The sequence below is a fragment of the Acanthochromis polyacanthus genome, chromosome 11 (assembly GCF_021347895.1).
Source record: "Acanthochromis polyacanthus isolate Apoly-LR-REF ecotype Palm Island chromosome 11, KAUST_Apoly_ChrSc, whole genome shotgun sequence".
Lineage (NCBI taxonomy): Eukaryota > Metazoa > Chordata > Actinopteri > Pomacentridae > Acanthochromis > Acanthochromis polyacanthus.
Window position 1 is genome coordinate 11,023,096 of NC_067123.1, and position 16,190 is coordinate 11,039,285.

At 38.3% G+C, this 16,190-nt stretch overlaps 1 long non-coding RNA gene across 1 annotated transcript in view; it reads right to left on the minus strand.

The window, feature by feature from the left end:
- LOC110968369 (uncharacterized) overlaps positions 1-14,952 on the minus strand; it is a 116,017-nt gene extending 101,065 nt beyond the window's left edge. Inside the window, exons 1-3 of the long non-coding RNA XR_007945240.1 lie at positions 6,752-14,952; positions 4,473-4,526; positions 1,810-4,343 (exon numbers count right to left, since the gene is read on the minus strand). This is a non-coding gene — a long non-coding RNA (uncharacterized LOC110968369). The remainder of the gene's footprint in view (positions 1-1,809; positions 4,344-4,472; positions 4,527-6,751) is intronic.
- Positions 14,953-16,190: the final 1,238 nt, after the last annotated feature.

Here is a 16,190-nt window from a genome sequence, read left to right on the forward strand (position 1 = left end):
AAATTGCAAAATTACCACACAAAGACACAAAATGGCCATAAAAAGGCACAAAGCAATCCAAAAGAGACACAAAATGACCACAAATAGACACAAAATGACCATAAAAAGACACAAAACAATTCAAAATAGACACAAAATGGCCAAAAAGAGACGCAAAATACCCTCAAACAAACAAAATAACCTCAAGAAGTTGCAAAATGACCACAAATAGATGCAAATTGACTCCAAACAGATGCAAAACAATTGCAAAAAGATGCAAAATGACCAGAGACAAAATTAAACACAAAGGGATGCAAAACAACCACAAATACACACAAAACAACCACAAATAGACACAGAACAGCTACAAATACAGACAAAACAACCACAAATACAGACAAAACAACCACAAATAGACACAAAACAACCACAAATAGACACAAAACAACCACAAATACAGACAAAACAACCACAAATACACACAAAACAACCACAAATACAGACAAAACAACCACAAATACAGACAAAACAACCACAAATACACACAAAACAACCACAAATAGACACAAAACAACCACAAATACAGACAAAACAACCACAAATACACACAGAAACAACCACAAATACAGACAAAACAACCACAAATACAGACAAAACAACCACAAATACACACAAAACAACCACAAATAGACACAAATAGACACAAAACAACCACAAATACAGACAAAACAACCACAAATACAGACAAAACAACCACAAATAGACACAAAACAACCACAAATAGACACAAAACAACCACAAATAGACACAAAACAACCACAAATACAGACAAAACAACCACAAATAGACACAAAACAACCACAAATAGACACAGAACAACCAAAATGAGACAATATAACTCTCTTAACGTCTTAAGGACATTAAAACCTGGATGACTTTTAACTTCCTACTGTTACATTCAGACAAAACTGAAGTCATTGTATTTGGCCCCAAACATCTTAGAAACTTTCAAAGCAAATAGTTACTCTGGATGGCATCACATTGGCCTCCAGTACTACTGTGAGGAATCTTGGAGTTATTTTTGACCAGGACATGTCCTTTAACTCACACATAAAGCAAGTCTGTAGGACTTCCTTTTTTCACCTGCGTAATATTGTAAAAATCAGGAACATTCTGTCTCAGAGTGATGCAGAAAAATTAGTTCATGCTTTTGTTACTTCCAGGCTTGACTATTGCAATTCCTTATTATCAGGTTGTCCAAATAGCTCTCTTAAACATCTACAGTTGATCCAAAACGCTGCTGTGAGAGTACTGACAGGAGTTAGCAAAAGAGATCATATTTCCCCCATACTTGCTTCTCTTCACTGGCTTCCTGTTAAATCCAGAATAGAATTTAAAATCCTTCTTCTGACATATAAAGCTCTTAATAACCAATCTCCATCATATCTTAAAGATCTGATAGTACCATATTATCCTAGTAGAACTCTTCGCTCTCAAGCTGCAGGCTTACTTGTTGTTCCTAGAATTTCTAAAAGTAGAATGGGAGGCAGAGCCTTCAGTTATCAGGCGCCTCTCCTGTGGAACCTGCTCCCAGTTTGGGTTCGGGAGGCAGATACCCTCTCTATTTTTAAGACCAGGATTAAAACGTTCCTTTTTGACAAATCTTATAGTTGGGGCTGACTGGGTGACCCACAGAGGTTCGGCTTGTGTCTTCATTTGCACAGCTGACTCCCTCTTGGACGTCCCTTCGTTCTGCCTCTAGTCATGCTGCTATAGGCCTATAGGCTGCTGGGGGACTTCTCTTGACACACTGAGCCCTTCTCTATCTACCTTTACATTTAATATGTATACCGTTATTGCAGTACATTCACTCTGTTTCCCCCTGTGCTATTTCTCCGAGTGTCCCTGGTCCCAGAGCTGGATGCTTCAGATCTGCGGTCGATGTTCCACCAGCTGGTCCAGTCTCCACCATGTCCACTGTGGGATGCTGCTGCTGACCTTCCTCCAGCCCTCTGCTTCCAACTCCCCTTTTCCACCAGTCAACTCTGCATTGCCTTCACTATACTTGTTATGCTAACTTACATACTGTTTGAATTTTACTGCTAGCTATATATGGAGTATGTTTAATGTTAGAGCCGTACATCATAAGAGTAAATTATGAGTCAGTTTTCAATGTTAGCTTATACTTTGTTTGTGTCACATATCCTGTCATACATGTATCCAAATGTGTGTTGTGTTTTCCTTGCTCTCCCACCCCTCCCTCTTCTCCCATCCCTCCCCCTTGCCCTCCTCTGTCCTTCTCAACCCGTCCGGCCAGCAGGCAGATGGGTCCCCCCTATATAGAGCCGGGTTCTGCTCAAGGTTTTTTCCCTGTTAAAAGGGTGTTTTTCCTTGCCACTGTCGCCTTTGGGCTTGCTCTGGGGGTCAGGCATATGGGTTCTGTAAAGCGTCTTGAGACGATTTGACTGTAATTGATGCTATATAAATAAAATTGAATTGAATTGAAATTGAATAACTGCCAAGACACAAAAATTAACCACAAATAGACACAATACAACCACAAAGAGACTTAAAATTGCCCCACAGTGACATAAATGACCAAAAATGAAACACAATAAACCCCTCATACCAAACCTCTACTGAAGGCTAAACAGCTGCTGGACTTTCAAGCATCTCTTTTGCAGCCATTTGGAGAAACTGCATTTTTTTGGAAGTGGCTTCACCTTTCAGCCCTAAAAGATGGAGCATGAAGAAAACATGAAAAGCTTTAGCATCTTTCACAGGTGCATGCTGGGACTTGGAGGCGTCAGTGCGGCTGATGCTTCCATAAATGGATTCCTGTTGCAGAGCTGATCAGAAACCTGCTCAGGTCTTCACACAGTTTCATCTGCTTCATTAAAATGCTTCGGCCTCGGGCGGCTGCGTCGCTTCACAGGCCTCATGCATTTACACACCGCGAGATAAGGTGAGACAGACACACACTGAGTCAGCACAGACCCTCAGCAGCTCCAGTATTTACACTGTCCTCCTCCTTATCTGCTGCAGTCACTCAGCAGCAGCTTTTACACCCGATACTCATTTAGAGCCCAGATTCATGGACGGATTACACAGCAGACACACAAGAGTTAGAAAGATAGCCGCTGGAGACACACAACATGACTAAAAAGAGACAACATGAGATGGAAAATGACCACAGAGACACAAAATGACTATGAAAGGACACAAGACAATCAGAGAGAGAAAAAAATACTGAAAACACACACGAAATGACCATAAAGAAACATAAAAGGGACACAAAATGAAAACACATAAAAGCAAAATGACAAGGAAATGCAAAACAACCACAAAGAGACACAAAATGATTTTAAAAAGACAGAAAAACGTGTTTTAACAAAAAATATTCTCATTTTGAAAGAAACTCCTCCTTTTCTCTTTTTAATGAGAAACTGTAATTCGTACAAGAAACGTTTAATCTTTATGAGAAAGTTTTTCAACTGAAACAAAACCGTATTTGTAGAAACCTTCATTTTCACAAAAAGAAATTCTGAGAGACATTCTCGCTTGTATGATACTTTTGTGTTTTATTAAAAATTACCCACAATTGTAAAATAATTTTCTTGTATACCAAAAAAGTTCTTGATTTTAAGAAATTTTTCTTTGAAAAAGACACTGTTATTTTCCAATAAATTATTTGCCATCTTAACAACCCATCCCGTTTAAATTATTATTTTACAAAGGAAACGAGTCATTCTGCTTTTTTTAAAACCATTTTAAGAGAAGGTGTTGGAATATTGTTGTAGCCAGAACATCTGTACGGTGCAAAGATGAGGAAAATGTTCATCTGCAGAGACTGATAGACCGACAGCGTGATGGTAAAGACATGTGACGCTGTTTAAGTTCTCTGTTGCTTTATTCTTGTGTGTCTGCATCGCTGTGTGACCTGTTGGCCATCAGCTGCAGAGCTTCAGGGAGTCTACAGTGGGTGCTGGGCGGCTGCCTGCGGGGGGCGCTGTAGGGGCAAACCTCCACACTGGTCCTGCCGTAGTTCACCATCAACACTCTGATCAGCTGAGATGCTGAAACACAGTCGAGTCACTTCAGAGAGCTTCAGACTGACATGAAAAACTAAAGTGGAGGTAAAGAACAAACAACCGACCGCAGTGAAGCGTCGCCTTCTGTTTGGATCTCTGGAACACACAACAGCATCACTTTCAATCCAAAGTTCTGTTTAAATGAGCAGAAACACTCGGATACATACCGCCAAGCTCACAGCTGTACGACGTCTTTATCCAAACATCTGGTCATACAGAGTTCGGATGCATGACAAATTCATCGGCACTAAACAGCTGCAGCGACCATTACACCTGGAAAAAAAACAACACCAGCAACAACAACAACAACAACAAGTATAAAACAGCAGTGTAGTGCAAAGCTGAAATAGAAAAACGTTTCATAATTACAGGATTTTGATCAAACAAAAGAAAGCAACCTACCAGCAACTACAGAGACACAGAGTCACAAAACAACCTCAGAAAGGCACACAGCATCTAAAAGGAAAAGAAAGAGATGCAAGTGATCACATAAAGACACAAGACGACCACAAAGAGACTCAAAAAGATGCTAACAATCCCAAAGAAACTCAAAAATATCACAAAATATGCAAAACGTCCAAAAATATCCAAAAAAGTGCAAAGAGATGGAACACTATTACAAAGAGACACAAACAGACACTAAATGATCACAAATAGACACAACAACCACAAAGAGACACAAATTGTCCACAGAGATGCACAACAGCCACAAAGAAACACAAAACAACTACAGAGAGATGCAAAATGACCAGGAAAAAAAACACAAAACACATAAAACAATCACAAAGAACCTCAAAATGACCAGAAAAAGATTCAATACGACCAAAAATATGCAAAGTGCAACGAGACAAAACACTATGACAAAAAGACCCAACAATCACAAAGAAACACAAAACACACTAAACGACCACAGAGACTCAAGTTGAGAAAAAAAATAACCACTAAGAGCCATAAAATGATCAGAAAGATTCAAAGCAGCCAAAAAGAGATGCAAAAAGACTACTAAGAGAAATAAAACAACCACAAGAAGCCACACAATGACTACAAAGGGTCAGAAAAAAACACATACACACGAAGAGACACAAAATGACAACTAAGACAAAACAACTGCAAAAGGCCAGACTGCAAAACGAACCGAAAACAACAAAAACAGGCACAATTATCACAAAGAGACTCAAAAAGACCACAAAAATGTGCAAAACAAGCAAAAATATGCAAACAAATTACAAATAGAAGAAACACGATTACAAAGACACACACATAGAGAGCAAATGACCACAAACAAACACAACAACCACAAAAACATGCAAAACAACCACAAAGAGAGGCGAAAGGACAGTAAAGAAACCCAAAAAGATGCTTAACACACAAAATGACCACAATGTTCTGAACATTTAACCCAGCTAGAGTCCCTATATTAACCAGAGTAGCGACAACTGGGGATTTGACGCCATTTTGTTTCCATTCACTGTGCCACGCACTAATGCACCCGTGACTGTGTGTGTACTTGCTTCGCTATTTGTGGATTGCTTACTGATTTCAAGACATGTTTTGGACAAAATATTTTACTGGTTTGTTTTGTCTGGATGTCCAAGGTTGGATTATGGCCGTTTTTTGTGGAATATTTTCATCTGTGACTAGTTATGAGCCTTCAAAGGTGAGTTGTGCTGTTCAAGTTATTTGCTGTTTGTTGGACAAATGTGTTTATATTACCCGCTGTGGTAATCACATCTGAAAGTGGTTTATACCGGCGGATTCATGAGAATCTAAGCTTTCCATGGGTGTATAATGTTTCTATCATCGAGTTTGCAGCTTCGGTTAATTTAGCAAAATACTTTTGCACATCTCAAGACGGCCCGAATACAGGCCACTGAAGTTTAACGGGGTAACCCGTTAAACTTCAGCGTCCCGTATTTCATGCATCTCCATGCATGAAAATGGTCAAAGTCAAAATAACCACAACTGCTTAAAATCACATCAAACTTTTCTATCTGTCATTCACCCATACATCATAACATGAAAGTACATACATGTGACTAACCTGGCACAAAAACGATGATGAAGTCGGTTTCCATCCCACTCTCCGGACTTTATTTTCCCACAGTTTCCTTCTTTCACTATTACTGGGAAATCTAAACATGTGGAATCCCTTCTCCCATAGATTTGTGCACCCAAAGGCACAACAGCCTGTCATTTTTCAGGTATTTAGGAAGCGAATAAAGACCTAGAATTACTCTCTGCGGTGTAAACAACATTAGCAGGCAAACCCGCCGTTCATGAATAGGAAACAAAATGGCGCCCATAGATCACTTGACCAAAATTTTTTGGACCCGTCATGTCGCTACTCTGGTTAATATAGGGACTCTAAACCCGGCTGTGCAGCAGCGCCCCCTGGTGTGAAGAGTCCAGTCTGTTTTGTTGAACTTACTCATTATTATTTGTTAGTTACTTTTTACTTTTAACTCATAAATTATAGTCAGTAGTAACTTTTGAGTTACAAATATGTGAAATTAGTAGTTTATGAGCTACTGTTGTTTTGCATTTAAAGTCTTAAAGTTAAATATGACATCAGATTTGTGTCTTCTAGTTTGGCTTCATGGATTCAGGCTGTTCTGATTTTATATCTGGACTCATGCAGTGTTCATGGTCAGTCGGCTCATTTTTGCCTCCTGCTGTCATACCTCGTCTTCACAATGTTGAGTAGGGGAGTGGAGGAGCAGAGCGGCGGCTTCAGTCGATTCGGAGGAACACCATCAACACAAACCTCCGCTTCTCTATGACTCACTGTTACATTGTGCACCACGATCAAATCGCTGTCTGGAAACCAAACACAGAGTGGATGAGAGCAGGAAACTGGCTGTAACCATTTGTAAAAAACCTGCAGTCACTGTTCTTCATACAAATGCAGTTTATCTGATGTTAACATGAGGAATACAAATCAATTGGTTCTCATCCAGATTCTTTCTTTTCTTTTAGCTTAAAATCCTCGGTTTGTGTTTCATTCCTCCACTACAGCTCACAAAGAAACACTGAACCAGAGCTAGACAAACAGAACAGCCACACAGAACAGACAAAAACCGACAAAAACAACTACCAGAACCCATAACAGGGAAAAATTGCACAAGATAAGTACAGAGAGGCACAAACTGACCATAAAGAGACACAAAACAGCCCTAATAAAGCTCCAAACAGACCCAAATCTACTAAACAGAGACATAAAACAATGAATTAGACATAAAACAACCAAAAACACACAAAATGACCAAAACAAGATGTAAAAGCCTGCAGAGGCGTAACACAACCAAAAAGAGATGCAAAGAAATATTAAACACCACCAATGACTCACCAACCACCAAATAACCAACAAAGAAACACAATTTGATCACACAGACACGCATAAGAGACACAAAATTATCACAGAGAGATGCAAAACGACCACAGAGACACAAAACAACCACAAAGAGATGTATAACTACCAGAGAGAATCAACAAAGACAAAGAAAACATCAGTAAAAAGATGTAAGACAACTGCAAAGTGACGCAAAATGACTACAGAGACAAAACAACCCAGAAAGAAAAAACAACCACAAAGTGAAACAAAGTAGCATAAAAACACCACAAAACCAAAAACTCATGTAAAACAACCAAGAATAAATAAAAAACAACCACAGATACAAAATGACCACAAAGAGACACAGAATCACACAACAATCAAAAATAAAAGACACGAGAAACAAAACTACCAAACAGAGAAACAAAGAGACATAAAACCAAAACAACAGACAAAATGACCAAAAACAGAGCTAAAACAAGGAAGACAGAGCCATAAAACAAAAATCTGCTCGTGTCATAGACTGTGTGATGTCAGTTGGAAAATGTGGCTTCCCAAAACCTGCACCAAAGCAATTTCTAGGTGTGTCCTGACTGTCACCATGTTCAGATTTCACTGCCATGAGCCTCTCAGCCAAGTTGTGCCGCTCACCTGATGGAGTTAAATCACTGAAGAGTGCAAGTGGTACCGTTTCTGTAGTTAAATACCACAGATGACGGGATAGAGCAGTTATGGCACTCTTTGATACGGTTGGATTGATTGCCTTGTATTGCAGGGATTTCTTGTACAGACTCAAGTCATTCCAGGAGTGACCAAATCTTCACCACTGTTATCTTCATCTTGACTGCTTTCACTGTCAGTCAGCTGAACAGTTTTACTAGCCGTTTCTTTTTTTTCTCAGCCTTCTCTTGGAATTCCTTTTGTTTTAGCTCTCGGGATTCTTTACGCTGGATCTGGGATGCCAGTGCCTGATCATGAACACCAAATGAGGCAATTCTGTCAGTTTTCATTGACTGAAGAAATTTGATATCTTCTTGGTTTTTCATAACTTGCTCTGCATCTCTAGTCCACAGGGGAAAAGTCTTCTGCAGATCAATTTCCATATCTTTCAGTTTCGCCAGTACACTTGGAGATGAATGGCGGTCTACTGGTATTTCTCGAATTTTAGAATTCTTCCCAACTAGTTCTACAATTTTCTCACAAGCTCGTTTCTCTGAAATCATAGGGATGTTTCCTTTCTGATAAAATGGAATTATCTTGTCCAGAACAGTCTTTGCATTGTCCCTTTGTGTTCTATTGGATGCTGTGCCCTGCGCTGATCCTTCATGTTGATGGAACATGTAACTTCTTATCACCTGCTCATTGGTTGGCAGCCTGCAGCCTGTAATTTCTTTATCCATTCTTGTTATGCCCGCTCCAAGACCAAATATAGCAGCAGATTCACGAGTATTCCTTACTGTTTTAACTGCTTTTGCCATTTTGTTGTGCTTTGTCAGCAGACGAGTGTATGACTACATGCTGCATTAGAGCAATACTTCTAGATTAGAAACCATGTATTTCTGAGAAACTGAAAGTAAAAGTGCAGAAGAATGATATTTACCACTTAAAATTCTGGGAAAATGCAAACATTAATGCTTGGCATTGCTTGCCATAGTAATATAACCATTTATTCGAATATTGCCATTATTTCAAAATTTTATGGTCAATGTGGACCCGGTAGAATTTATCCAAATTTCAAAATATTTTATACAGTGTGTTTTTATTAGGGGTAGAACATTTATATTATATAGCCATGGCAATATTTTTTACTTGGGGGGTTTGATGCACCCTAACGACCATCATTGAGTAGTCAGACGAGTCTTGGTATTGGTCGTTGGAATAATAGCCCTGAACAAACCTCACAGAGGTTTAAAAGCTGCGGCAACACCAACCACCACCAGAACTGAAGAAGCCTCTTGGATGAGAGGTGAAACGTCTTCAAGGAACTTTCTTAAAGTCCAGTGGATTGATTTAAACTACTTTGGATAACCATGACCTGGATGGATGAGAATCTACACAGAGACCAAAAAGAGGCATAAAACAGCTATGTTCACACTGCAGGCTCAAGTGACCCAAATCTGATTTTTTTGCCCCTATGCGACCTGTATCTGATCTTTTCATGACAGTCTGAAAGACACAGATCCGATTTTTTCAAATGCAACCCAGGCCACTTGGATATGTGGTCCAAATTCCAATACGTATAGGATCTTTTGCCATGCGACTTCAGTCTGAACGGCCAGGTCGCCGTTCAGACTGAAGACATAAAACATAAAACAACCACAAATAGACACACAAAGGTGAAAAGAGTGACAAAACAATTAAAAATATGTAAAACAATCGAGGACAAACAAATCAACCACAAACTGATACAAAATGTCCACAGAGAGACATTAAATAACAAAAAGTCGACACAAGATGACCAAACGGATGTACAAAACAACCAAAAAGAAACACAAAATCACAATTTGTCACAAATGACCACAAAACAAAACAACCAAAGAGCTGTAAAACAACTACAAAGAGATACAAAGCAGCTTCTGCTCTGATATTAATGAAGAAAAAGCAGCAGAATAAAGCTGGTGAACTGATCCGGAACCTGTTTCTGAGTTTAAACTCAGGTGAGGTTTTACCAGCTCGAGTCATCAGGCTGCAGCAGGAAACAACTGAAACACAAACAGACCGGCACAGGAAGCAGAAAGAGAGCAGGAGAACCGGTGTTTACGTAAAATATGGAATTCTAAACAAATGCACTCAGTCTGTGTCTGTTAGAGAATAAATCAATATAAAATCAATAATCTAAAATCAATTCAAGAGTCTGTCACTCATGTAGAGCAACCATCAGTCGGTGAACAGCCTCCATGACAGACACACAAATACTGATCAACAACACACACACACACACACACACACACACACACACACACACACACACACACACACACACACACACTGCAGCTGTCAATCATGTGACCCCTCCCCCTCAGGATGTTGAACAACAAACATGTTCTGTTCACACGTTATGTGCAATATTTAATTTGTGCATATTTTGTGTCTCCTTTGACTCATTTAACATCTTTTGTGTCTGTTTGTGTCATTTTATTTTATTTTTGTACATATTTGTGTGTCTTTTTCCGATTATTTTGTCTTACTTTCAGTCTTTTTGTGTCTCATTAGAGTTTTTGCATCTTTCTGCCTCTCTGTTCGCGTTTTGCATCTTTTTGTGATTATGCTGTGGTGTTTTGGTTTATTTTGTCTCTGGTTGTGGTTATTTACGGGTTTTTTTGTCTCTCTGGTTATGTTTTGTCTTTTTGGGTCTCTTCATGGTTACATTGCATCTTTTTGTGATTATGTTGTGCCAATTTGCTTCTCTTTGTGGTTATTTTAACTCTGACTGTGGTCATTTATGTTTTTGTGTCTGTATTTTTTTGCATTTGATTATTGTTATTTTGTATCTTTTTTGGTCTCTGTGGCTCTTCTGGATCTCTGTGTGGTTGCAGTGTAACCTTTTGTGTCTGTTTGTGGTTATTTTGTATCTTTTCGCTTCATGTTTTGTTTTTTAAAGAGTCTTTTGGTGTCTCTGTGGTTACTTTGCATCTTTTTTTGTTTGTTTGTAGTTATTTCACGTCTTTTTTATATTTTATATAATAATAATAATAATAATAATAATAATAAATTTTATATTTTTTATTGTAGTCTTTTTGAGTTTCTTTGAGGTTATTTTGCATCTTTTTTTGGTTCTTTGTTGTTGTTTGGTGTCTATTTAGGGTAATGTTGTCAGGTTTTTTTGGGTCTCTGTGGTTATTTTGTGTCTTTTTGTGGTTATTTTACTTTTTTGTTTCTCGTTGCGATTATTTTGTCTCTTTTTGTGGTTACTTTACATCTTTTTGTGTCTCTTGGCACCTTATTGTGGCTCTTTGTGGGAAGATTGCATCTTTTTAGCATCTCTTTGTGGTCAAGTAGTGTGTTTTTGAATTTGTGAGTCTTCTTGAGTCTCTTTTAGGTTATTTTGCATTTTTTGCATCTCTTTTTGTTTTTGTTTTTTTTGTCCTTTGGTGTCTATTTGTGGGGATTTTGTGTTTTTGGGGGTCTCTGTGGTTATTTTGTGTCTTGTTTCCGTTTATGGTTATTTTGTGTCTTTTGGTGATTATTTTGTCTCTTTGTGGTTATTTTGTGTCTTTTGAGTCTCTTTGTGGCCAGACTACATCTTTTTGTGCCTCTTCGTGGTTATTTTGCGTCTCTTTGCTGTCACATTGAACTGGTCGAAGCAGGAAAGTGACTGAGGATTGTGTTTCCTCTGCAGCTACATGTTGATCTGGATCCCAGCACTGGCCCACAGATGGAGCAGCAGAAGAAAGAAGTTCATCTTCAGAGAGAAGAAGATTTACTTAACAAGTTCACAGCGTTTCGTGAAACTTGAGCTGAAACTGTAAAAACCACCTGCACAGTTGTTGTTTCTATATTTGCTGCTGACACACAGACACACTGGGTTCACTGTGTGCGATGCTGCCGATGGGAGACGTTGGCACTCTCTCTACTATTTTCAGGTTTGGTTGCCATGGGAACAGCTGGATTGGTATTAAAGTCACCGGGTTGTGGTGATTGTGTGTGTGTGTGTGTGGACAGGTGAACGCACACACACAGTTTCATTTCTGTCTTTGTGAGAACCATCAGACCCCAAACTGAACCTGATTTCTACCCTGAACACTAAAATCGAGTGTCAGAAACTTAAAAATGGACATAATCCACAAAAGCACAGTTAGTTTATTTGTATTGTTTGTGTTAAATGTAAAACAAAGAAGCAGATTTTCTAGTTTAATTAATGCAGCGATCAATATACAAATGATTCGACTTAACAGATGCTTCAGTTAATATCCATCCTTCCATCCATCCATTCATCCAACCATCCATCCATCCATTATAGGGTGAAGGCACGGGACCCCCTGGACATTCACACCTGTGGACAATTTAGAATTATCAGTTAACTTCAGCATGTTTTTGGACTGTGGGGGGAAGCCAGAGTGCCTGGAGAAAACCCACACATGCACAGGGAGAACATGCAAACTCCATGCAGAAAGATCCCAGACCAGGAAGTGAACCAGGGATCTTCTAGCTGTGAGGCGACAGTGCTAACCACAAATCCACCGTGGAGCACACAATCAACAGACATAATTAAATTAAAAATACATGATTTGTACTCATAGAACTCTGTTTTTGGTACTCCGATGCACCTAAATTGAGTTTTCCTCCTTGTTTTTGCTCAGTTTTGGTCTCAACCACCTCTATATATTTTCGTCTTCATAGCCGATACATTGTTGATTTTCTTTATCAGCTATTTGGTAACTTTACATTTCTGCCATTTGGTGGTGAGAAAGCAGCAAAGAGTAGCTCATCATGTCTTCTTCTTATTGTAATAGTTTTGAGTTCTTTTGTGCAGATATAAGATGAACAGATAGATGTTGATTACCTTGACAGCTCTCGCCTTCTTCAGAAGCGTCTCACTGACAGCCAGACGTCAGGTAATAAACATCTGTCTTTTCATGTCTGAACAAAAGAACTCAAAACTTCAGCAGCAAACAGTGTTTGGACAGGAGTGTCCAACTGATTTTAGTTCAGGGGACGCATACAGCCCGTCTGTATTTACACTAGTACGTTTTCCAAGTCCGTGTTTCTTTTCATTCTATTTTATTCTTCCTCACTTACTTGTCATACATGTATATATATATATTTATATTTATTCCTGTGAGTTTATTTTATGTTACTCATTCTCATTCTTTCTGTTTCCTGTCAGACTACGGAAATTTGCAGAGTTTCTTATTCATGCGAGCTGAAATATCAAAATGTTTGCATTAAAACATCAATAGATAAAGTGAAAAACTCTTGCTTTCCAGTACCTGGAGTTTGGTTTCACAGCCAGCAGGTTCCCAGGAGAAAACTCCTCCTAAGAGATAAAAAAAATAAAAAAAACCTCACCCTCTCCGACGAGCTCAGTCGACTCAGTGATCTGAAGGCAGAAGTTCAGGGTGAGAATGCATCAAACCTCAGCCTCTGCAGGGCTGAAAAAACAAGTAGATAAAGTCAACATCACCAGACCCACAGAGGACCCAAAGTTCCACGTTTACTTCACATCATCGCCCGGTTAACTGCAAATCTGTTGAGATTTTGCGTCTATAAAGTGGTACATTAACTCCATTATATCCTCCATCTTTAGTTTGAGTTCTAAATTGTGTTTTACCAATTTGCTTCTTTTTTATTTATGTTTAAAGACCCACCGAGGAAGATTTTTATGCTCGTAACAAAGTCTCATATTAATGTGGATGAATCTTCGTTATTTACACTTATTAATGCCCCCATTTTCGATTCATGAATCATTTTGGTTTTGTAAATATTTGTATTTTATTAATTTTTTGTCGACTCGTCCAGAATTTCCTGTGAGAGACGGAGCGATTTACAGCAAATACGGTGCGCGTGCGCTGACGGAGCGTAGCAGAGCGGAGCTAGTTGTTTTTAGCAGTAGCAGAGCGGAGAGTTGGTTGAGAAGACGGCACACATGGAGCGCAAAAGGAAGCCAACGGAGCAAAGTCTGCAAGCAAAAAGGTTGTCAGATCGACAACAAAGCAAAAGAAAAGTTCATCTTGGACAGGCATTTCAGAGGTGGAGAGAATTCCAGGAGCAAAAAGGAATCAAAACAGACGCTGAGCTGGCTGTGCTTCTCGTCGACAGGTACGTAACTTTAGCTCTTTGTAAGTTTGATACAATTCTTTTGTCTTTTGTGTGTGTTGCTTGCGATGTGTGGTTAGTAGACTATGGGATTAGTTTGACTGGTTTAGTTGACTAACTTTGTGGCAAAAACACTGTGTGGGTACGACGGTTTGCGACAGTGCACGCCAAGGCTCACGGGAAATGGAGCGTTGCTTCGGCAACGCTACATTTCCGCTAAAATCTTCCTCAGTGGGTCTTTAAAGTAAGTTAACAGACACAAAACTTCAGTAAAAGCTGTATTAAACCATCATAGAAGAACTGTAAGGTGACAACCAACAATTATGTTCATTATTCAGGCAGTTTCTTAAGAACACTTTGAACAAAGACGCCAAAATTCCTGCCAGCAGCATCTCACATCTGAAAACTTGGTTATTTTCTGTGACAGAAAAGTCATTATTGGAGGTTTTTGACTGTTGTTCAAACAAAAAATACATCAGAGCATGCTCACTTTGGCTTCAGGGAAGAATGACGAGCATTTTATAGACTGACAATCTATTATTACAGGAAACAAAATAAAAATCCGATGTTGGTGATAAAAGTAACGGATGGTTGCAGCCTCACAGTTCCTACACACCGGGAAAACATTTTTTAAAAATTAACAGTATTTTTTAAAAAACAATTTACTATTAAATTTCAGATTTTTCTCTATTTTGTTAATTAAATTACAGATAACTCACAGAAGCATAGAAAAATAGCATTAACTTACAAAAAAAAACTATCAAAAATTGTGTAATTTTACAAACTGGAATTTGTTCTTTTACATTACAACAATAACATTTTAAATATTATTTTACATATATTTGCTGTTGTTTGGAAGAAAAAATGTGCACAAGAATTAAAAAATTGCAAATATTTTTTCTTAAAATACAGATCATTAATTTAATTACAGTCAATGAAGGTTTTTATATAAATGGTAATTTGTACTTTAAATCATTTGCCTGTAAAATTACTGTATTTTAATCAGCAAAATGTATCATTATTTGTTATTTCAAAGAAAAATTATGTCGGCTATATTAAAGACTGATTAAAAAAAAGGTAAAAAGTTTTCAACTGCAATTTTACACATTTCCCACAATAAATAGTAAAATCACAGTAAAATATCTAAACAGGCAAATTATAATATCTTTACCATAAACATGTCCCCATCAAAAAGCAGTAAAATGTTTTGTTTCTGCGGGGTTTTTTTTGCAACGCGTGACTTTAAAATGACAGCCTTTCTGCATTTAAATCTATTATTATGTAATTATTTGACAGATATTTACTGTTGTTTTCAGTTTTTGAATGCTACAGTAATCCAGTATTTTCCACATCCTTTCTGACAGATTTCCAGAGGTCTTTTTCAGTGTGCAACATCGAGTTCATGTTCTGTTTTAGATGCACAAATTTCCAACCAATTTATGATCAATTAAAGCACGCAGACCAAAATGATGTCTGGTGATTTAGTTCTTGTTCAGGCTCAGATCAGGTCTTTATGTCCGTCAGCCTTGCAGACGTTCAGCTCGTTGTATTTTGTTTTCCGCCCGTCGACCATCTGTCAGCCTTCATGTGAGCTGACTCACATGCAGATTATGGAAATGCAGCTAATATTAGCTCTCCATATGAGCGTCCTCTCAGCGACGATGCGACTCTTTAAAGGATTCTCCAGCATCTTTACGCTGTTTGTTCTGCAGCACGAAGGAAGATCAAACTGAATCAAACCGAGACCCTGAAGGCTGAAACCAGATCCAGGGTCGGTCTGCAGCTCATCAGTCTGAGGAAGAAGTGGAGAAAAGACCAGAGGGCTGACTAACGTGTGCTGACAGTAAATCACCAAACAAAAAACAAGAAACACAACCAAAAGTAAAACAAGACTAAAAAAACAAGAAATAACTCTAAATAACTGACAGACAGAAACAAATAATAAAAAACAAAAATAAAATAAAAAGACAATGAATAAAAAATAAATACAGAAAAACAAAGCAAATAAATCAACAAGCAATAAACAAGACAGA